A 24,177-nucleotide genomic window follows, 5' to 3' on the forward strand; every position below is an offset into this window, starting at 1 on the left:
TTTGGGTTTTAAATGCATAAAGTTAGTATATGAAATAGCATATATAGTCCTATATTTTTAGAAATATAATCTTATTTTTCCTATAAAAAAATTTAAGATTTGAGTGTGGGCCCTGGTTTAGTTGTTACTCTCTTTAACCTCATGCTATATTTCCACCGCAATAAGACTAAATTCCCCGCCGAAGGTCAGAAGTAATGGCCGGCGGGAGGGGAGGGGGGGGGAGGTCGGGGCGAAAGGGGGTATGGAAAGGCACGAAAAAGTATATCCGCTATACCCCCTATTTTGTTCGCGTTAGCGGTTAGGCAGTCAGTAGCGTAACGATTTCCGCGAGTGAAATAGAAGTTATAAAAGAAGGATATTTTAATTTTACTAGAATATTTCCCTTTCGCGTTTCCACCCTGATAACACGAAGCGATCTAGACATGTATCTCTGACAATAGCAGGTGCTAGATCATAGGCGCTATTCTAAAGGGGCTGATAGCAGTTACCACCCCCCCCCCTTAGCTCCTCTCAAAAGACGAATAATTTATCTATTCGCGGACGCCATCTGAGATCGTATATATTTCATTAACAATCGTTTCGAGTTTGGGTCATGGACTTTCATTTTCGACGCCAAACTAACGATGAAGGAAGCAACATCCAGCAGTAATCATTTTAATACGCAAATGTTGTCTCTTATAACGAATAATTCTTTTCAAACGACGTTTATATCGTATACCCGATACGACTATAATGGTCCATTGTTTTTCTGGCTCTACGCCTAACGTCTTAAGATCTTGGAAAGTAAAGTTAATGCTATAGTCGAGCTTCGTCAGATTCGGTCCGGATAAAAGTGAAGTTTCAACATTCTAGGTAAGGATGCTTCGATCTTTTATACTACTATCCAGTATCCATCTCTATTCGAAAATAAGATTTTTGTAAGAATTACGGCGAATTAATTAAATTTGGTTTTATTATTAAGTAAGTTGATCGACTTTTAATTTTATTTTAATGACCCTAAATTCCTAGGCAATTAGATTGAAAAGTCTCAAATGTTTTTGAATTAATGTGGGTTTTCTAGACAATATTAGCTAGGAGCAACAAACACAAGAGAGAACGCAGCTAGCCTTTAAACACGCTAACGCCGTGTTGTGTACACATTTCATTGGACGAGCCTTTACGCTGAACGTTTTACGGAAAGGGGGAAGACAATTTCGGAATTTTCCCCTTCCGACGGCAGCAGGCGCTAAAGCGTCTAGCCAATGAAAAACGTACGCAAGAAAATCCACGACTTTTGACGGGTAGCGTTCTCCTTGTGTGGGGTGCTGTGTTTGTTGCTCCTAGATATTAGCATCATCTTAAAATTCACAGTTGTATTCATAGCTGCACGGGTTCGTCTCAATTTTGAGCCAATTTGTGAGTTTGAGACCGAGTCCTTAAATATTCGAGTTAATTTTTGAGCCCGAGACGAGTCCCTTCTAAATTTCATAAAATCCCGAGCTTCGGCTGAGACCATTCGAAAAAACGTAGACCATTTTAAGAACGAGCCGAGACCAAGAAATATTTTGTCTAATTTACGAGGTGAGACGAGACCCTTAATGGTTTTGAGACGAGATTGAGTCAGAGTCCCAAAAATAGTTGAAAAATGAGCCCGAGTTAGAGTTCCTCATGATACGATCCCGAGACGAGCCCAAGTGAATAAGCACGAGCTTGAAACCGGTCTTGGATTTTTTCGCGTCTCAAAATATATTTATTCAGAGGACGAAATCATCAATAATAGTCTACCCCTAAAAATAATTGACTGAACCAAATTGGCTGTTAAATTGAATGATGCAGGTCATGCGACCTTTGCACCCACGACGTATCCCACGTTTATTTTGGAAAAGGTCGTTTTTAGCCCCACGTTTCTCGATTTTTTGAAGTTGAAAACGCTGTTGCCGTTTTGATCACCTAAGCGGCAGCTTTGGCCGAGGGGTAAGACACTCTGCGAACTCGGTGTACACTGCCGTACCTATGACAGTGCTAAATGGAACTCGCGAACTCTTGAAAATATGTACCTTTAACAGTGCTAAATGCACGAACTCGGTGTACAGATTATCTGAGACTGTCTTACCCCTCGGCTTTGGCCGGTATTTGGTTAGTTCATTTATTTTTCTAAACTACAACAGCGGTTATAAAGGAAAAAGTTAATTTAGTTAGTCTCTTAATTTTGAGGAAGATGGTTATGCATTGGTATTTACGGGATAAACCAGGATACACGAAGGGGAAACCAAAAGCGAATATACGAAACTACAGCAATGGTTCAAATGCCGTATGTCACAAGTTAATTGCTTAAAGCTTGCAATTTAATTGTTGCGTATCCCGCCTTTTCTAAAAATAGTGTGAACTTATTTAAATAAACCAACATTCATACCGTTTTCAATTTCTATTTTTGAATAAGGTATTTGGGGATAAACAAATAATACTTAAGTGTTTAAATTAAAAATAATATTTTGCAGCTTATAAAATTGGAAGAATATTATGGTAAGCTGTCCATTTTATAGGAGGATGCGTGTTTAAAAGCATTAATGTATAGATACATAAAATCCCCTTTACTCAAAAAAACAACTACAAAAATATGCAGCCATTTATTTTGTACTGACTCGTAATATTTTTTGTACGGTACCATAAAATTTGTGTCGAGGACTCAAAAACGAGTGAGCCCCGTAATATTTATTCCGAGAATCTGAGCCCCAGTCTGAGACAAGTCCTGAACGAATTGTTTATGTAAGAAGAGCCCGAGACGAGCCCAAATTTGTTAACTTTAAAAAATTTAGCTCGAGATGAGACGAGGAAAAAAATTAAAAACGAATGAGGTGAGTCGACATTAAAAATAAAACTTAACACGAGTCCGAGACGAGCCGTTTCAAACCCTTTCGTTTTAACTGAGTCTGGGCTGAGCTTGTACAATTGTTTTCCTTACATTGAGCCAGAGATGAGCACTTAAACGTGTGGGTAAAAATTTTGAGATGAGCCCGAGTCCAACTTGGGCCTTGCAGCTATGGCGTTATTTGAAAGTATCTGGCCGAATTAATGCTCCTTATTTTGATTGGCTACTCAAGCAAGCGTTTTTTCTTTATCCGAGCAGCGTCGCATAGTTAGTGGCTTTTTGGCATCGTTTCAGTGGATTAGGAAAGTCAGGGCACGTTGCCGTGGATTTAGGAAAGTCGAGGGCCCGAGGCAATTTAAAATGATGAATTGTTTAAATTTAAAATGTTAATTCTTTCAATTAATGCTGGTGTTAGTGGTTTTCGGTACGAAATTATTATTACATCTATATTATTTGGTGGTTTTCAGCGCAAAAATTTTAAAAATGATTAATATTATTGTTCAAAATTATACCAATTGTTCCATTTATGGAAGGTGGTAGTCAGTCACAATGCACAGATTTTGTTGAGTTAAAGTACAAAATAGGATCTTTGGGAACCGAAATTGAAGAGCTGGAGTGCAGGATTAATATCGGGTTGACGATACTTGATGCGTAAGGCTTGGTGCTGTCCTCTAGGTTGCGTTATAGATGGTCCATAGCTTTTTTTAGTACGGGGCTAGAGGGCGCCGCGCGCCCCCAAAACTTAGTTTACTACATGATGTGTTATTTCCTTGGATTCCGTTATGAGTGCGGATATACCTGCTTTTTCTTTTTCGTCATAAGTCCTACGTTATCCAAAAAGTATTACAATCTAGGAATTTAAAGAATCTTCCTAGGGAAAATGCACTGGAAAACCAACATTTTAAAAAATTCATATCTTCGTAAATATTCATTTCCGGCAAAATATTTTAACATTAAAATAATCCCCATCTGCCCTCTATCTTTTGATGCACAAATAATTAGAGTAGCACCAGTAGTTTAGCCGATACCATTAAGTAAAATCCTACCCGAAAATCGTTGTAATTTTACAAACGTTTGGTGGAGTAGCAACCAGGAATAATACATTTTAATGGTTTCAATCATACTGAGCGCCTATTTTACTTCATCACAAGGTACGGTTTCAGACGGCCCATCGTGTAGTAGAAGAATGGGTGAAAATACTTAGTTTGCGAGTCTATTGGTTCTCGTTCGTTTCACTTGGCACAACTCCGTATGAAGGCACGGTGGTCCTGTTTCCCGGCCTTTTGGGGCACACCGGGATCTCCGGTGCCAGCTGTGCCGGGTTACGTGGACCACTGTGTGCCCGTCGTTCCCTTTAGGAACTCTCTCCAAAGGGTATGACTCTTTACCTACGTAGGTAGGGTGTCGGCTGGAGTTGCTACCGCATCCACTCTTAATTCCACTGCTGTCTGCGAAGTGGGAAATGGTTCCCCCATTGTTGCACCTTCTGTTGGGTTGAGTGGCTTGCGTCTAAGGGGCGACCATCAGTAGTAGGGTACTACTACCCACGGTGGATTTGTCACCTGTCCGGGCTTGTGGACGCTGGCGTAGGGCACTATGATGATAGGCCTCCGGTGGTATGGCCCCTGTTGCTAGGTACACTGGGCTATAAATTCTGACACACTAGGCACAGGGCCGTCTTTATCTTTTAGGCGCCCATGGGCTAATTTTATTAGGCGCCCTTTTATATAATATTGAATACTTTAGAATTAAAATATAAAAAAATTAAGGGCCAGACGGCGCTCCTCCGGGGAGACGCCGCGCCCCTGCCGGGCGCTGCGCCCTAGGGCTTAGCCCTACCTAGCCCAATGGTAGAGAGGAGCCTGACTAGGCACAACTCATTTTAGGGCGATTTATTTTCCCCACCCAAAATATTGCTATTTAAATTTAATTCCTGCCACAAAAATGACACCTTTTCCAAAATATTTATCCCAGCCCAAATCCCCCATTTTACCCCTGGTCCTGTTAGATCGTGGAAAAGGAAACGCATTTTTGGTCTTAAATAACGACTTTTTGAAGAAAATTACGCAAAACTCTCGATTATTCGTAAGTTATCGCTATTGTATCGTCTAAAAACGTATCACCCACTGCACCAAGAATTTAAATATTTCCCTAAGATAAGCGCTTACGATATTCTATTATTTATGCTAGGAATATAATACTGCGTACCTGGAACAGAAATTTGTATTCCCCCATAACAACGCGAGAGCTATACAATTTCGGACATACGAGCGTAGCGCCATCGTAAAAATAGGCGGAATTTTTTGTCACTATAAATTGGCTTACCTTTCATCAAAGATAATCTAGACTATTCACAACGATTTTTTGTACAAGCTGAAACACGAATATTCTACCTGGATTCTACGAAACTAATTTCGGAGATGTTTATTTAATTTGAAGACTAAATAAATAAATCTTTAACACGATTTTAAGACTTGTACGCATTTCTAACCAAGTCCCAACGAACACGCGGACGAAATTTTGACTACGGTGTCCGCTAGGTGTCTCTAGTATCTTATGTCCGAATTCCCTCCTGTAGAGTCCTGTTGCCAGGCCTAGGAATCCCATATTTCCCCTCCAGTATTTCCACCCTCCTAGATTTATGCGATGCTTCGTTAGAATAAAAATGAGGAGCATTACTCCGGCTATCGGCAAGTTGGTATTTGGCCTCCGAACTTCAGTATCTAGGCGTTTGAAACGAACAATTTTTCAGACTAATGCTTATTTTGATAAAGGAGATCACGCGACAACGAAATTGCCGTTTGAAAAGTATTAAATTAAATAGTTCGTCTTGTACCCTGCTTTTATACCATAATGATACTAAAAGCAGGCTTCATAACCCTGTTAAAAGTACTGATCATATTTTCTTTAAACGTATGACGTACTATTTTTTGGTCCAAGGTGTCACTAAACAACGGTTCCCAATTTTCATTCACCGGTTAAGAAGGAATAGATATTTAAATAAAAAACTATGAACAGAAAGGTTGTGACTAGTTTTAGGCTCTTTCCTGAATATTAATGGCAAATTTTAGTTTGTCAGCTGTTAGATTAATGAAACTAAATAAAGCTACATTTACTTCAAATTTAGTTGAATCTGTTCCAACAGCTATTAGCTAAGTGGTTTGAAGAACCAATCTTGCAGAAACGTTCGCATTTGTTACTTTTACTGAAATGATTGATGATTTTGCTATTAATGATTTTGTTGCTTAACATCACTTAACTTGGCTATCTGAGGATCCGCCTGCCGAATTTTAATATTTCAAAGTTTTCCAGGTAATTCTTCTATTTATTATAATGAGCCAACGAAACCTCGCCATCTTGTTTAAACTTCTACCGAAGACCACCTTAGCCCCAAAACAATTGACTTTCTCCAAATTTAAATTTATATAAGAAATTTTTTTCGTGTGAAAGTTGGAAATGTTTTAAATTATAATCACGTACAAGGAAATAATTATCCCAATTTCACAATATTTTTTATCGGGGTCCAGGGTCAAATCCGGTGTGGGTATTCGAGTTAATTTGCTATATACGTTCTTATAAGACGTAATTTCTGCAAAAACTGTGATATTTCCAAAAGCACCAATATAGTAAGAAAAACATTTATTCAAGATTATAAACGATATATAAAAATTAACAAAAAAAGACAACACAAAACGCTTACGGCAAACCGAAAAGACACACCTCGAGGGAGGAACCAGGAGGAAAAGTGTTAAGCACGGAAGCCGCGTTGCCCCGTTGGACAGCGAGCGCGATTAATATAAATAAATAAATTGTCAATTTTAAGTAGGCCAAGGCTACAGGCGAATATTTTATTGGTATGACGTCAATTCAGTGTCATACGTAGCTTCCAGTAACTATTTCAACTAACTGACACGTATGGCTATATTGTGCAAAGAAAATTGGCGATGATGGTAAAATCGACGGGACGAAGCATCGTCGCGAACCAGATTTCTAACAAGTAACTTGGCCACCTGCTTTGATCCCAAGATAAACGGAATCGGTAAAAATTCAGTGAGTCCCTGAGTTTTAGCTGTCGTTTGGCTAGAAACACTCGTGTGCCATCAACATTTCCTAATCAGCGCCCAATCCTAGTCCTCGACAAAAGATTGTGCAAGAAGCGGAACTAGGTGCCGCGAGAAGAATCTTCGGACCAGTTATTCCTTACTAGATTTGCATTCACCAAGAGGCCAAGGCCATGGTTCCGCTTCTGTCCCATTCAAACATTTTTTGTGAAATCTATCCCAATTGTACTGGTTTGAAATCAAACCATATTCTAAATTCATATTTTTACGCGATAAGAGTAATTAAACCTATCCCAACCCAACCTATCCTAACGCAATCCAACCCAACCTATCCTAACCTGACCCCACCCAACATATCCTAACCTAAGCCATAGACAAAGAACCCGTTCTTCGTCTATGCCTAAGCCAAAACTAAATAATAAATGTACTGTTAATTTCGTAAAATTGAATACTTTATCAAAACTTAACCATATATATGTTATCCCAGGGGCAATTGACTTCCACGCTTATTAGGACATACTACGCGTGATTAAATCATGATTAGATCTGATTGAAATAAAATCTGTAGCTTTGACTGCGCAAAGATTAAAAATGATTAAATCTTGATTACATTTTTAATCATGATTATTAGAACACGCTTTAAAAGAGTGACCTGCCTCGGGGTTATTATCCGATTAGTAATAATATCAGCATTATTTCTGAACCAACATGGATGATTACATTTTGTTACACCATTTTCCGAAATTATTTCGAAACTTTGCCGCTGGGCATACAGAGTCATCTCGTTTGGTTCTTCAATGTTCTCCCACGACGCTAGTCAGTGGCGTAGCCAGGAAAATTGGGCCCCAATGCAAGATAAGAAAATGGGCCCCCAATTTTTGTGCGTTCCAATGTACGCGATTGGGTTTGTTGGCCTATTTACGCCACTGGCTTCCAATATCGTGATAATGACATCATGGTAATACCTCCTATAGAAATATACATGTATACGGCGTTCTTTCGTGAGACAGGCAATCGGACAGTCGGCTAAGTAAAAGTTTATGGGCCCCATTACTGGGGTGGGCCCCAATGCACCGCATTGGCTGCATTGGCGTATTTACGCCACTGACGCTAGTGTGAAACGAAATGTACCCTAAAATCTATATCATACGTACTTATAACTAATATTAATTTGATTATTAGATACAAGTCATCGAGCGACTATTAATGCCCTTAAATCAGGTGGCCCGGTTACGACGCGTAGGAGGGTGGTGCCCTGCTAACTGCACTTTTGCCTCGCAGCAAGAGGAGCCGGGTTCAATTCCAGCATGTGGCACTGGGTGAAAACTCGGAACCACAGTACTCCTTCCGCGTTGAGTTTGCAAGTTCTCTCCCCACTGGTTAAAGGGGTTTTCCCTTTTCCATAAAAACTTGTAGAGGTTAACGGTAATAGTTAGTGTAGGGATTCAGTGCCCCCGATCAGGGGCGGGTTAACACTGACGGCGCCCCTAGGCACATAAAATTTTATCGCCCCAAATCCAAACTAGCTGTTGATTTCAGGTTTTGTTTTGAAAATTAAAAACCATTTTAAAAAATATAACTTACTAACTTGTAAGTATCTACTAGTTAGAATTTTTTTTTTGAGATACACACACATCGGTGTCGACCCGAGGCCTTAGACACCAGCACACACACACAATAACTGATTAATCAGGGCGAGATATGTGTAACGGCCACGCCAACGGGGGGATACGTGGAGACAGGGGTGGGGACACCCTTGGCGGAAGTATTCCGACCACCCGTTAGGGGATTGGTGGTCATCCTCACACGGCCATCCACAAACTCTGCCTCCCGGACGCCTGGGATTACAGGAGTGAGCCACTACTCCCGGCTACTAGTTTGAATTCCCTTCAACGGAGAACCTTAACCTTGGACCGGACCATTATCGTATTTTTTAGCGTTTGGATAATTGTGCAACAAGATTACTGTCCGTCCAATGTGACTATATTTCAGTGATATTTTTAATAAATTCGCCGAAGAATGATAAAATGTGACCTGTTTTACAGTTTCTTCGTTTTACTACATTAGTCTGTCTAATTTTGAACAAAACGTTTGAGAAAATGGAAAAACGATATCAGAATATTGGCGCCCCTAGAAAAGTGGCGCCCTAGGCACGTGCCTACTGTACCTAATGATTAATACGCCCCTGCCCCCGATTCGTAGCGGTCCTCGTCACCAGCGGGCAGATCGTGGTCAACATGGCGGCGGTCGTGTACACAAATGCGACGTCACATTGCCTACTTTGTCCGTGTGTTCCTTATTCTTCGCGTATTACATCTACGCGTTCGGAAGTTTCTTCCGGAACAAATACCTTCGATACAATTCGAGAAGTACTCTCATCAACGGACACCAGAAAGTCACGTGAAAAATAATGCCGAATTATGACTAAACAATTTTTTTTAAGTTAATATCGTTTCTTTGGCTAATTTGAATTCCTCAAAAACTAAGGCTGGATCAGTCACGCCATTTAAGAAATTGATTATTTACGTAAATCTTTAAATTTTGAATGGTTTGAGATGTGTTAATGGTTTTAATGTGCATAAACAATTTTGATCAAGATTTCATCCAAATTGTTTCACTTGTGACATTTGAATGGGCGATAAAGAAATTAAAGGTTCATAAAAAATTATTCATTTTTTCATGTTTTACATTCATACATGTAGGCATAAGTATATAATATTTTTACACAAGTGTGACACTTCCTATTCTTCACAAGCAAATGTTTTACTGACATGGAGAGTACCCGAGGTGTTTATTGCCGATTTGGTTCAAAGTCGGGCGTAATGTAGACCTATATGAAATATGAAATTTCCCAAAAGGAGACCCATTAGATTTGCTATGGCAACCGAAAATGTTTTTGATCACTTAAAACAATAAAATCTCCATTTAAAAAAGCATGGGATTTTCTCGGTTTCACAAGGTCCTAGCTACGAAAATTTTGAAAAATTTTGAAAATCACGAAATGTGTAATTTGGACCACATTTAGGTAAATTTCATCAAGTTTGGGTAAATTGAAACATTTTTAGGGTAAATTTGTAACAAATTTTGGGTAAAATAAGGGAAAAATCTTATTTTGGTTGTAAGTGGTCAAAAACATTTTCGGTTGCCATAGCAAATCGAATGGGTAGTGCAACGTCTCCTTTTGGGAAATTTCATATCTCATATAGGTCTACATTACGCCCTACTTTGAACAAAATCGGCAATAAACACCTCGGGTACTCTCCTATTCACAAGACAGACTGTATTACGGGCTTCGTCGACGTTTTGCGTCCGCTTGCTAACGCGTCACACGTAGCCTTTCACAGCGCCTCGCTAGGGGGAGATTTTGTTCTAGTGATGGCGTCACTCCATAGTAAAATATTCCCCATATAGTGACAAACTTATGGAACCATATTATAGACTTATGATGTAGGTCATAGTTGGTAAGCATTGTGCTACAGTAACTTTTAGGTTTAATATTAATAATGTTAATTAATATTAATTAATATTTAATTTTGATGTGTAATTGGCGGCTAATAGAATCGTGATTATTATTGACTATGTTATACCTTTCAATGCATGTAAAATGTGTAATCCTAAAATTATTTTTTCAGCGAACTTTAATACGATATGTTTGACTTTGAGCTGGCCATCATCGCGATAGTTTCATTAGAAAATTAATGATGTTATATCATTTATATGCCAAAGTTCTCCTACTCATAATTGCCAGAAACAAAAACCTGGAGATGGAAGGAAAAGCCATTAGACCCAAGCTTTCTAAGCTTATTTTATTTCAAGGCCAGTAAATTTCAAACGTTTACAAAACTGTAATTTATGGTAATGTACATTCTTGTGAACGTAATGATTTTCATATTTGTTTAAATAACTTATATGATGTCGTTGAAATAATAAATCTACAAGGTCGAAAACTGATCGAAGAACAAAAACGAACCAGACGACGTTGCTTACGATGTTATACCACGTGATCATATTTAGTTTCAATTTTGTTTTATTAGATGGCGCGGATATGCGCGATTCCACTCTAATGGCGGCCTTCTATAGCGGGTACATCTCCCCCCAATCCGATCGTGGTTCTAGTCTCATTTCTATTTCAATGCTGGTGACCACGCTTAATATTATTTTCCAATTCAACCTTCCAGAATTAACCCATTCTTATAGTTGTATCCAGGGTTGGATATAAGGATATTTTTTTTAGTAGTCAGCCTCCTACCTTAATTTATTTTAGTAGTCACTGACCAGTGGGGGTAAAAAGGGGGGTATAAAAACAAGACGGACAGGCAACATTTTGCTTAACCCGTCAGAATTAAAATAGGAGTTCATTATCACTTGAGTTACTTGACTTTGGCCGATCACAATTTTTTCACAGAGAGTCTTTGACTAGTTTAAAATATTTTCATTGATAATATCATCAAATTTGAGATAGAGAATCTGAATCAGGACTTGTGTGAGGTGCAGTGGACTCTCTGGACTCTTGATTTTCTACAAAAATGTTGTGATTTTTTTAAATAAATGTGATTGATGAATGATGAATTTATGATACGAAATATTCGACATAATTTATTAATATTTAGATAAATTTTTCACTAGTAGTCAGAGAATTTATTTTAGTAGTCAAAGGCCGTGACTAGTGCCTTATGTCCAACCCTGGTTGTGTCGCAGATGCAAATTCTCGATTTAGTTGATTTTTAACCTTGAGGTTAAAGATGTTGTTTATGGAAGGTGTTTGTTCCTTGAAACCTTTTGAGTTCCCGAGGGCTTCAAGCAGTTTTGTAACAACTTAAAACCCTCTAATTATTTCCAACAACCAGCGCTTCAGGAACAATCAAAGACTATGAGGAAAGAATGTTTAAATTTTAACATTTCATATTTTCCTAACATCATCTATTAAACTAGAGCCGCGTTCAGTAACCCACAATGATAAGTTCGTGGAGTAAACGCTGATTCCGGTTTCATACTGTACGGTTTTTCGCGTTTCTGGTTTCGACGTCACGATGTTCAACGATTGCTCAACGAAGTCATTGTCTGGAAGATCCGGTTTTTTGGTTTTGCTTAACACTACAGTTGGTATGAAAATGCAAAGTATTTACGAAAAAATCCATAAAATTATCAAGAAAATTTTCCATATTTTATATAAATTATTTAAATGAACTATATTTAACATTTAATAGAAAAAATCTAATTTAAAAATAAATTTTCAATTTCAGAATAATTGAATTTAAAATTCAAATGAACTGGGCCTAGGTTCACCGCCTTACTTGAAAAAGGGTTCAAACATCTTTTTGGCTTCCCCCTCTATTGATAGCGATGGTCAGCTCGCAACCCCGACCTCTTCGTTTCGAAGGATTAAATCCGGCATTGTAAGCGCTGTCAAAATGGTCAGCAGTTACTATGCCTTTGAGAACCGCGAAGGCCGAATTACGAGGTGACCGTCGCTATCAATAGGGCGATAACGAAGATGTTTAAACCCCTTTTGCATACTAGGGGTGAAAATTTCTGAAACTAGGCCTTCAAAATGTAAATGAGACCAAAACCACTGTGTTTCCGAAAAACTGTTGCCAATTTCTAGTGAAAAATTTTCGGTGCATTCCACGTTCGTCTTTGTTATCGTTGGATTTAAAAAGACGAAGTTTAAGAACCATAACACAAAGTATATCTGTAGTTTTGTCCAAACGTCGTGGTGCGTCGTCGGGTACTCTTTTTTCATTCAAAAATGAAACAAGCCAACTAAATTGCTTTCGAGACACACTTGGTCGAGATGTTGGCTTGAAGGGCTTACCACCACTAAGGACAGTAGATTCAGGGACGAGAAAGTGTATTGGCGGCCTCTGTTGGAATATATCACCTAAAATGACCTAAACGCAAGGAGATTTAGTTGTAAACAAAAAAAAATGGCGATCACCTAATTTTAGCGGTTCCTGACGAGTCTTTAAGTGTTCAAAACAAATGGGCATTTTTTTATTTACGCTCGTAGTTTTATTTTTAGTTTAACATCAAAATGGTAAAAAATAACTACAATAATACTGTTCATGGTGAACCACGTCTTAACAATGGCCGCGGTTTGTTTACATCTAACTCCCCGTGAATATGAAGACGTTCTCGTCCCTGTATCTACTGTCCTTGCCACCACCCTCCTACGCAATTTAAGCCGACCACCTGATTAATGGCATTAAAAATCGCTAGATGACTTGGGCCTAGTTAGCTGATTATTATTATAATTAAGGAAAATTGAATCGGAGCATAAAATTGGTTATTATCAAAAATCTCTTCGTTACGTATTAAATTTAAAACACGGCTATCAAATTAGGGAGCAGTAAGTAACGAGTCTCCTGTTCCGGAACTTCCGATGACGCAATTGCTCGGCGACAGATTATCATTAACGGAAATCTTTCAAGGTCATACTCACGCGTATTTTGATATTCATGATATTAGACAAAACATCTAGGGTACACTCAAATGATGGGGACTTTTAGTATGATATTGATATTCACAGCTTAATTAAAGTGTTTGGATATCAAAAAAAAACATAAATCTTCAAACAGAAAAGTGCACGCCAAAACCCTAGCGCATAGTACTATTTTTCGAGATTGCTAAACCACACAGCATGGCAGCTCAATTAAGTGATCAAAATTGCGATCTGCGCATTTTGCAGGGTTGTTCAAAATACATTTAGAAAATACACAATTTTGCATTTTGTGGGTTTGATATGTGGAAAAACATTTAAAAAATTATTTCTAAAAATGTTTTTACTCTGGTACCATCATCACAGCTGTTTTAGAGAAAGTTCGTCTGCTATTTACTCCCAAGTAATCATAGATGGCGATACTCAGTTACTCACTTACTCAGAAGCAAACGAACATTCGTACAATGCTACCGCTTTATTTCCCACGCTGGCTGCGAGGATGGTTTGGAATTATTAATAATTACAAACTAACTGTGGTAACATATTAATAATTAATAATATTTAAGTAACACGACGGATTTTTCATGGTTTTAAAAGCATTATTTTAATGTTACAAAACGTTAAAATTTCGCAAGCTTTCGGGTACGTGACCCCTTGTCAAGCTCTAAATCATGGACATAAAATTCAATTTATACAATATTAATAATTAGTGACCACAGTTAGGGGTAAAAGTAAACAGGGTGCATTTGTAAAAACATTTGGCACTTTGAAAAACCATTTTCAAAATGCATTTTGTATTTTAATTTTGAGCTGCAGAAACCATTTTACATTCAGAAAAACCAATTTTTAAAATGCATCTTGTTTTTTGTATTTTGAGTTCTGGAGAAAGTATTTGGAATTTTACATTTTGCATTTTGAGTTCTGGAGAAAGTATTTGGCATTTTACATTTTGCATTTTGAGTTCTGGAGAAAGTATTTGGCATTTTACATTTTGCATTTTGAGTTCTGGAGGAAGTATTTGGCATTTTAAATTTTTCATTTTGAGTTCTGGAGAAAGTATTTGGCATTTTGCATTTTTCATTTTGAGTTCTGGAGAAAGTATTTGGCATTATACATTTTTCATTTTGAGTTCTGGAGAAAGTATTTGGCATTTTACATTTTTAATTTTGAGTTCTGGAGAAAGTATTTGGCATTTTACATTTTGCATTTTGAGTTCTGGAGAAAGTATTTGGCATTTTGCATTTTTCATTTTGAGTTCTGGAGAAAGTATTTGGCATTTTACATTTTTCATTTTGAGTTCTGGAGAAAGTATTTGGCATTTTACATTTTTAATTTTGAGGTCTGGAGAAAGTATTTGGCATTTTACATTTTGCATTTTGAGTTCTGGAGAAAGTATTTGGCATTTTACATTTTTCATTTTGAGTTCTGGAGAAAGTATTTGGCATTTTACATTTTTCATTTTGAGTTCTGGAGAAAGTATTTGGCATTTTACATTTTGCATTTTGAGTTCTGGAGAAAGTATTTGGCATTTTGCATTTTGCATTTTGAGTTCTGGAGAAAGTATTTGGCATTTTACATTTTGCATTTTGAGTTCTGGAGAAAGTATTTAGCATTTTACATTTTGCATTTTTAGTTCTGGAGAAAGTATTTGGCATTTTACATTTTGCATTTTGAGTTCTGGAGAAAGTATTTGGCATTTTACATTTTGCATTTTGAGTTCTGGAGAAAGTATTTGGCATTTTACATTTTGCATTTTGAGTTCTGGAGAAAGTATTTGGCATTTTGCATTTTGAAAAAAAAAGCATTTGGAACAACCCTGGCATTTTGGGCACCTATGCAAAGAAAATATCCTCTAGCAGTATATTTTTCGTACAGATATTTAAAATTAAGTAAGATTACTTACCAATACTGCTTAGCTATAAATTAGTTTTCTGAAGTTTATCGCTGATACGAATATACCACCAATTCAAATAATTTTTTTTCATGTTCACTAATAAATGTACTAAAAGTCTAATATTCTATAACGATTATAGCTATAGATACTTTATACGTTGTAGGTAACCTAGGGTACACGAAAACAACATTTGCGGGTGGACTATAGAGTGCTAGCAGTTGATGCGTTTTTAAAAGTTAGTGACGTCACAGCCGTAGCTTTCGTAGTGGTTGTCATGAAAACTCACGTTTTTTCTCAATAGACGTTTAACATTGGTGACGTCGCAGAGTTTGAAGCTGCTGGCACTCTATACTAAATGGTCATTGATGAATACGTGACTCAGGCGGATAACTTTTGAAATTGACGCGTTTTTTCACCCTGAAACAATAAATATTACTTCGATATTTTCCTCGGGAATATCACGTGTCTTATGGAAAATATTATTAAAAACTTTTATGTAGATAATTTACTATTCTTTGATTTAGTGAAAACTAATCGTTGCCCTAATTTATCTTTAAGCTACCAACTTTATACGCTTATTAGGAGCGACAGTTAATTAAGCAGTGTCGACAGAAAACAAGGTTGGAACCCTTTTGATGAACCAACATTAAACCAATGGAATTATAGCTATTCTATAACGTCATTGACTTTTAAACGTTTGATTCGTCGACAGTTTACTATAATATTATAATACTAGTCCGTCGGGATGTAATGTAAATTCATCACCATATCTCAATCTCGACATTTAAACTCTTTGTGACTACTGTGTACCTCAATTATTACTATTAAGTTTATAGTCATTTGAATGGCTCATTTTAAAAGTATGAAAGATTGAAATTATATTCGCCTTTATACATTTACAATAGATCCCCTGGGCTAACATTGATGTGGAGATATTTTGGGTACCCCGTCAATGTTTTAGAAGCTCTTTTCATTTCAGAAACTATAAATATTACTGAAAAATTGCGCCCTAGGGCTGTAGCCCTACCTAGCCCAATTGTAAAAAATAATTCTAAATTCCCTTAATCTTCGAACTGTTCTGACTAACTGCTGTTCTGAACTGACTCATTCGAGAGCCCTACGTAGCCCAATAGACCTTAAGTTAGGCTTGTTGAACTTGTTTTTATGTAGCTCATTCGTCACGAAATACGTAGAAGTTTAGTTCAGTTTACGCTTAAAAACTAGGTGCCTCGTTGAATTTACCATTATCGTCGCCGTTAAAACAAAACCACGTAACTTGAGATACGTGGTTTTGTCAAAATTGACATATTTAGATTCTACACCCCAATTTACGTATATAACATTAAAAACATTAATAAGTTGCAATTGGATTTATTTTTTAAAATCGAGAAAACATTTAAACGTATCTTTGATATTCACAACGCATTTCGCGCAAAAGCACGTATCTTGGTATTTTCAGCTCCTATCTCACTTCATGACGCAAAACCACGTATCTCTAAAAATTCCCCTTTAGCAAAATATTTTTAAATTAAAATCCTCATAAAGAGTCAATATTGAAACGAAATTATTTAACTATAAAATTAACTCGCGTGTAAAAACCTAACACGCGATTTCACAAGTCCCTGCAAAATTAATAAATCCATTTTTCTCAATAAGGCCACCGAAAAGATACGTGGTTTTGTTTTAACGGCGACGATATGTCCAGGGCTTTTCATAGTGAAACGTCATCGATACGTCACCAGTGACGCAGTAGCAACATAAAAACCAGAAGGTAAATGTTACTTTATAGAAAGGCCTATGGTAAAAAACTAAAAATGAACTATAAGTTCTATATTCTTCGTTTGCTGTTCGCTTCGCCATTTCGAACTGTTCTGATTCCAACTACGGTTCCAAACTGATTCATTCGAAACGAAGAAATAAGAATGAGGAAGTCGGAGAAATATGGTTGTATTTTACACGCAATACAAGGGATTTGTGTATATTGATTTCACGTACAGTGCCGCCGTGTCACGCGTAACTCTTTACCAGTTAGAGTTATAAATTTCAACGATATCTAGTTCGACGCTACATTTACCGACCTCGGTATCCCACCATTATTTTTTTTTATTCTGAGCCCAAGATTTGGGCGTTTGCCCAATTTACTGTTTTTCCTCTTTTCACTATGTGCATTAAATATTTTATTCAAAATTAAGTTTGATAACGTTAAAAAAAATATTTTTGGTTAGGTCAGGACCATTTTTACTTATATCTTCGGTTATATCGGTAAATATTAACTGGGGCTATATTTAACCTAAATTTGGAATAAAATGAAGTTGATACATATTATCTATGACAAAACGATTATTGTTGATTTTATTTGTTTACACTCGAAACCCCCTGTCTAAGAAAATGGTCTAAATGTTGAAAGATTTATTAGAGTCCATGGAAAATAATAATTAAAAAAATTTTAACGTAGGAAACACATGGATGTAAAAATTCTTGAGGACAATTGTATAGTATATAAATTTGATTGTATCGGTAAAAAACCATATGTCGGGGAAACTAAGCGCCCCCTTGGTACAAGAATCAGTGAACATAAATATTGTATAAAAACCGGCGATCTGAATTAATGGTATGGCACACCATATTTGGAATTCTAAAAATAATGAAAATCATGACATTTTGTTTAATGAACAATCGATTTTATACAAAGAGACGGATTATTTCAAAAGAAAATAAATAGAGGGTATCTATATTAACGACGTAGGGAAATTAAATTTGGACGATGGTTGTTTAACTGCGAAATCGTGGGGTGCGTTCGATAGGAATTTATTGTACCCTGTAAGAAAGACCAATCAATGATTGTGTCGCTTTGCTAACTATATCTACCCTATTTGGTATATATATGTATTGTTATCAAATGTGTTTCCTTAGTTTTGACAAAGACCCTCGGGTCGAAAGCTCAACCTATGAATGGGTTAGTTTTAATTAATTTTTAATGTGTTAAAAATTGAAATAAAACAATTTTTACATCCATGTGTTTCCCCCGTTAAAAAATTTAAAAAAATGGTCTAGCTTCTGAAGTCTGGCGTAAGTGGCGCTGACAATCACTCTTTGGGTCTTTTAAAAACGTTCTTTGTTCTTACGCGCGCTTAGTGGCGAAAAATTCGCAGCCTCTAATGCCCAAGACAAGCAATGTTTTCGAATGGTAGCGCGCCAATAAAGAATGATTCCCAATTCTTGGTAGCCTTGCTAGAATATATCTATCGGCACCTGCATCCAGTGTTGATAGTGAAAGGCGGTTTAGTACAACCAGAAAGCTACTTACAGAATTAAGAAATAGCTTTGTTGAAGAACTTGCTTTTTTAAAGGGAAATGTGAGGTTGTGGCAATAAAATATTCTCATCGGGTAGTTAATCGAGTATTTTATTATTTTTAAATGTTTTTCCGGCAAATAGTTTTCGAATACCGGTATCGGCCAATATCGGCTTCGTTTAAACCGATATTGGCCCATACCGATATTAAAAAATAGGCCGATATATCGGTGCATCCAAGTTAATTTTTATTAGAAGTAAGGTTTTTTGGACGGTGTATAATTGAGTGTTACCATGCCGCCAAAAGCCGAAACATTGCAAGGATATCGTTTAAAATGTCAGATTGAGTGTTTCCATAAGTAACGTAATGAAATAAATATGATCATTGGTGAAATAGGGCAGGGTTGGCATAGAACCAGCCATACCGGATATAGCCACCTGGTTAAATCCGGTTATAGCCACTTGAAAAAATCCAGATTTTTGTGGCTTTTTAAAAAAAAAATACAATATGAATAATTTAGTAAATTAATAGTTTTTATTTAGAAATTTTGTTTATTTTTTGTTTCATATTTAGAAACCGTTTTACTTTTACCAGTTTTTCGGTAGGTTTAAAGTTCCAAAGTTCACTGCCTCGCTTCTGTCATACATAAAAACTAGGGGGAATTTCCCGAGGAAATCAAAAGAATTCAGTTATTTCATATAGTTATTTCGCTTTATTTGTTTAGTTTCTTATTCACGACAATAACTGCAGACAATTTCTACTTACATAAGTAAAAGGTACTGTTTATATTTTAGCCGGTTATAACCGAAAAAAACCGGTTATAGCCAATTAAAACCACTGGTCTGGATTTTTTCCAACCCTGAAATAGGGTTTCGTTTAAAATGTCAGATTGAGTGTTACCATAAGTAACGTAATTAAATAAATATGATCATTGGTGAAATAGGGTTTCGTTAAAAATAGTCAAATTAAGTGTTACCATAAGTAACGTAATATAATATCATAGCTAGAAGTATGTTCATTTGTGAGACAGGGTAAATTATATTTTTAGTTAGTACTGATTATTTGTGAACTACGTTTGCGTTTCGCTACCTTATTTCCAAAACTAGGTAACTCTAAAAATTCGGTTTGTTTGGAAATTAATAGTTGATTTTATAAAATAAAAAGTGGTCTTGCCCAACTTGTTAAAATGTTGCTTCTTACGTCACAAGACACAGCTTTATGAGTATATTTTTCGCACGCGCGCTAGAAAAACCTACATTCCTCTGGCGAATGTAGCGCGCGGTCGTAGACTTGTCAAAGTAAGAGCCACGTTAAAACAAGAAGGCCACGTTACTTTATAAAAATATCTATTTAAATTGACGTGTTCACGTTTCCTTACCTTATTTCCAAAACCAGGTAACTCGAAAAATTATTTTTCGATCAAATTCCTCTTGGGTTTATTAAGAGAACGTACAAGATGATTGGAAATTTTTTAAAATTTAAATTTAATATTTAAAATACAGGGTGTCGTCATTTGATCGGCCCAGGCATTTTTCTCAAACACTATACTTTCTAGAAATGTGAAATTTTCAGTATGTACTCTCTCGGGAGAGATCGTTGTTATTTGTAAATTTCAGAAAAATCGTGAAATTTTTCATGGTTTTAGAAGTGTTAGTTTTTGAACGCTGCGTGGTAGACGAAAAGTTTCAATAGGCAAGTTGTAGATCATACTCGAAAACCTATAATTTAATTGGTATGCTGGAAACCGGACATTTCGTCACTGAAATAATTGGTCATGAAAAACAAACAAAATTGAAACTTTTCGTCTACAACGTAACGTTCAAAACTAACACTTCTAAAACTGTGAAAAATAACAACGATTTTTCAGAAATTTACAAATAACAACGATCTCCCCCGAGAGAGTACATACTGAAAATTTCACATTTCTAGAAAGTATAGTTTTTGAGAAAAATTCCTGGGCCGATCAAACAAAGACACCCTGTATAGTTAATACATCGGGAGGATTGCGTGTACTTAAATGTCCGGGAAATCTTGTTTTACTTCCATTTAATTTGAAATGACGGAGACGGAACCCAACAAAGTAACACGAGAATGGGAACAATTTTGAATAATAACAAACTCAACTAAACTCCCGGGTCCGACGCTTATTATACTAGATTGCCTAAACTAATTTCTAAATTTCATATAGGCAACTTAATAGTAGACGACAAATACGAATAATTGTCACGCTATCGCGTTCCACAAAAATTAAATATAAACGCTTTGATTGGTGTGAACAGCTTAGGGTGACCAATTGATTGGTATATCGGATATGAACGAGTAACTTGAAATTGATCGCAAAATGTTTGGAGGCCGGCCAAAATCAATATTGTACATTTTTTTTTTAGAAAATCGAATAAATTTATTTATTTGATTTCAATCCCATTTTTATTTTAATAGTTTTTTTTTATGGATTTTTAAACATTTCATGCTACTTTTCTTGACAAGTTGATTAATAATTTGTGTGAAGTGGCATTGTAAACTAAAATTTTAATTAATCTTAGTTAAATTTAATTGTTAATTGTACTGAGTAAGATTTTTACTTCTACTATGCGGAAGATGGCGCTACACAACACCTGGGGTTTTTAGCGTTTCTTCCCTCGAAAACGTGTTGGGAAAACACTAAGATTTGTTTTTTCAATTTATACAATTAAAAATTACAATTCATATTGATATTTAACGATATATAAACCAGGTTGAAGGGCTAATCACTCGAAAAGTGCTCATGCCAGAGTATACAAATTTGCTAGACATACTCTTCTAATAGGGGGTTTTAGAATTTTCAAACTCTGATGACCTTTAACTCATGGTTCAAAGTCATTAAAAGTTTATCTCGAAAACAAATGGATTTAGAGAAATGGTTCCAATTTGAAAAGTGTGTGAATTGAAATTTTAAGTTTAAATGTCTTTAACTCGATGTAAAACACCATGATGAAAACCTTTCAAATTGGAACCATTTCTTTAAATCCATTGGTTTTCGAGATAAACTTTGTATGACCTTGAACCAACACATTGAGTTATTGGCCCTGTATCGTTTCTTAGCAAACACCTTACCTTAGATTGAAAAGTAACTAATAATACCATAAAGTCTATAATGTTTTTCCATAAGTTTGTCACATTGCGAAATATTTTACTGAGAGCTAATAACGGAGTGACGTCATCACAAGAGGAAAATCTCCCCCTGGTGAGGCGCTGTCAAAGGCTACGTGTGACGCGGGAACAAGCGGATGCAAAACGTCGACGAAGCCCGTAATGCAGTGTGTCTTGCGAATAGCTCTCAGTAAAACTTTTTCATGTGAAGAATACAGGGTGACCAGACTTTCTATATTTCCTATATTTTCCTATATTTTTAATGCCTTCCTATAAATTCCTTTATTTTCACCTATTTTCCTATATTTTCCTATAAATATACGCTCTTTTGATAATGAAAGATATTTTTTGTACGAAAATCATGAAATTTGCGGGCTTTGTAAATCCGCCAAGTGATCCAATAATGCAAGAAAGCAGTGTACAAAAAATTATCAATATTCAATAGGTGATTCGAGTCAAAGTATACAGATATGCAATAATTACCTTATTATTTTTTCCTAGATTTTCCCGAGGGGCTAGACACTTCCTTAAACTCTGTACCCCGATTACAGCGAGTACAGCCTTTGGTAGTGCTAAATCTGTAATCAATTACGTAATCACTTTAGTACAGTCAAAGCTACGGGCTTGTACACCAATTACGGATAGTGGTCAGCCCCTCGGATTTTCCTATTTAGTGTCGTATATTTTCATATAATTCGCCGGTTTAGTTTCTTATATTTTCCTATACAGGGTTCATACAAACAGGGAAATCAGTGAAAACCTGGAAATATCAGTGAAATTTATTTAAAGCAAAAAAGTCAGGGAAATATCAGGGAAAATGAAAATTTTCCCGAAATATCAGGGAAATCAGGGAAAATTATTATGAAAACTCCTAATTATGTTTTTGTTTTAGTATTACTGAAATTATTACTTAGTATGGAATTCATACGTTCAATCTTGACTAAATTATATTAGACACAGTAATGATTTTAACATTTTAGAGACCCCTATTGTTTTAAAAAGTACACCTGGAAAATATTCAAAAACCTGGAAATATCAGGGAAAATGGTTTTTGAAATATTGTATGAACCCTGCTATAATTCGCCTCTAAAATTCCTATGTTTCCTATAAAACTTTCGAAGCCTTTCCCTGGTCACCCTGAGAATAGGAAGTGTCACACTTATGGAACAAATTTATGCACTTATGATAATACGTATCGTGCCACAAACTATTTTTCGCCTTAAACCAGCAGGAGCCTGCGTGTATCAAGCGAATAACAATAGCAGTATTGGGAGATGAACACTTATATTATACCCTTCTGGCACAACCTATCATTTACGACCAGAAAGAAGTATACGAGATAAGTATAACGTTATTTATGAAACGGGTACCGATTTCTTAAAAATACTTTTCGAAGATAATTTTTACATTTTACTTACCTCGTAAGTGATTTGAGGCGACCACCCAAGATAGGTTTTAGTCACTATATCTTGGTACAAAGATAAAATAATTAAATAAAAATATTCCCAAGAAATTGGTTGAAGCTGGTGGCATAGCTGGAAGGCAAGGTCCCACCGAAGAAGGTCGAATTCGGGGGAGGGGGATAAAGTTGGATTTGGCCAACTCTATCTCCCAATTCGCTTACGACTGAGCTGGCGAAGGTTTTCTTTAAGTGGCTGTAACGAAAAATGTTTTCAAAAATGATCATTTGCCAAACGGGATATTCTTTTGCCAACTGTACCTCTTTTTTACAATTGCCCCCCATTTTGCCAACTAGCAGTACCTCGGTTTGCCAACTGCACCCTTTTTAGTCAACTGCACCCTTTTTAGTCAACTGCACCCTTTTTAGTCAACTGCACCCTTTTTAGTCAACTGCACCCTTTTTAGTCAACTGCACCCTTTTTAGTCAACTGCACCCTTTTTAGTCAACTGCACCCTTTTTAGTCAACTGCACCCTTTTTAGTCAACTGCACCCTTTTCAGTCAACTAGACCCCCTTTTAGACAACTAGACCCCCTTTAAGACAACTAGACCCCCTTTAAGACAACTAGACCCCCTTTAAGACAACTAGACCCCCTTTTAGACAACTAGACCCCCTTTTAGACAACTAGACCCCCTTTTAGACAACTAGACCCCCTTTTAGACAACTAGACCCCCTTTTAGACAACTAGACCCCCTTTTAGACAACTAGACCCCCTTTTAGACAACTAGACCCCCTTTTAGACAACTAGACCCCTTTTAGACTACTAGACCCCCTTTTAGACTACTAGACCCCCTTTTAGACAACTAGACCCCCTTTTAGACAACTAGACCCCCTTTTAGACAACTAGACCCCCTTTTAGACAACTAGACCCCCTTTTAGACAACTGGACCCCCTTTTAGACAACTAGACCCCCTTTTAGACAACTAGACCCCCTTTTAGACAACTAGACCCCCTTTTAGACAACTAGACCCCCTTTTAGACAACTAGACCCCCTTTTAGACAACTAGACCCCCTTTTAGACAACTAGACCCCCTTTTAGACAACTAGACCC

General features: G+C 36.6%; 1 pseudogene across 1 annotated transcript in view; it reads left to right on the plus strand.

Moving 5' to 3' along the window:
* The first annotated feature begins 787 nt into the window (after positions 1 to 787).
* LOC149927237 (very long chain fatty acid elongase 6 pseudogene) overlaps positions 788 to 24,177 on the plus strand; it is a 29,139-nt pseudogene continuing 5,749 nt past the window's right edge. The window contains exon 1 of the transcript XR_016473925.1: positions 788 to 852. The product of XR_016473925.1 is annotated as a very long chain fatty acid elongase 6 pseudogene, transcript variant X3 (transcript). The remainder of the gene's footprint in view (positions 853 to 24,177) is intronic.

Source organism: Leiobunum rupestre, chromosome 9, assembly GCF_980474605.1.
Source record: "Leiobunum rupestre chromosome 9, qqLeiRupe1.1.hap1, whole genome shotgun sequence".
Lineage (NCBI taxonomy): Eukaryota > Metazoa > Arthropoda > Arachnida > Opiliones > Sclerosomatidae > Leiobunum > Leiobunum rupestre.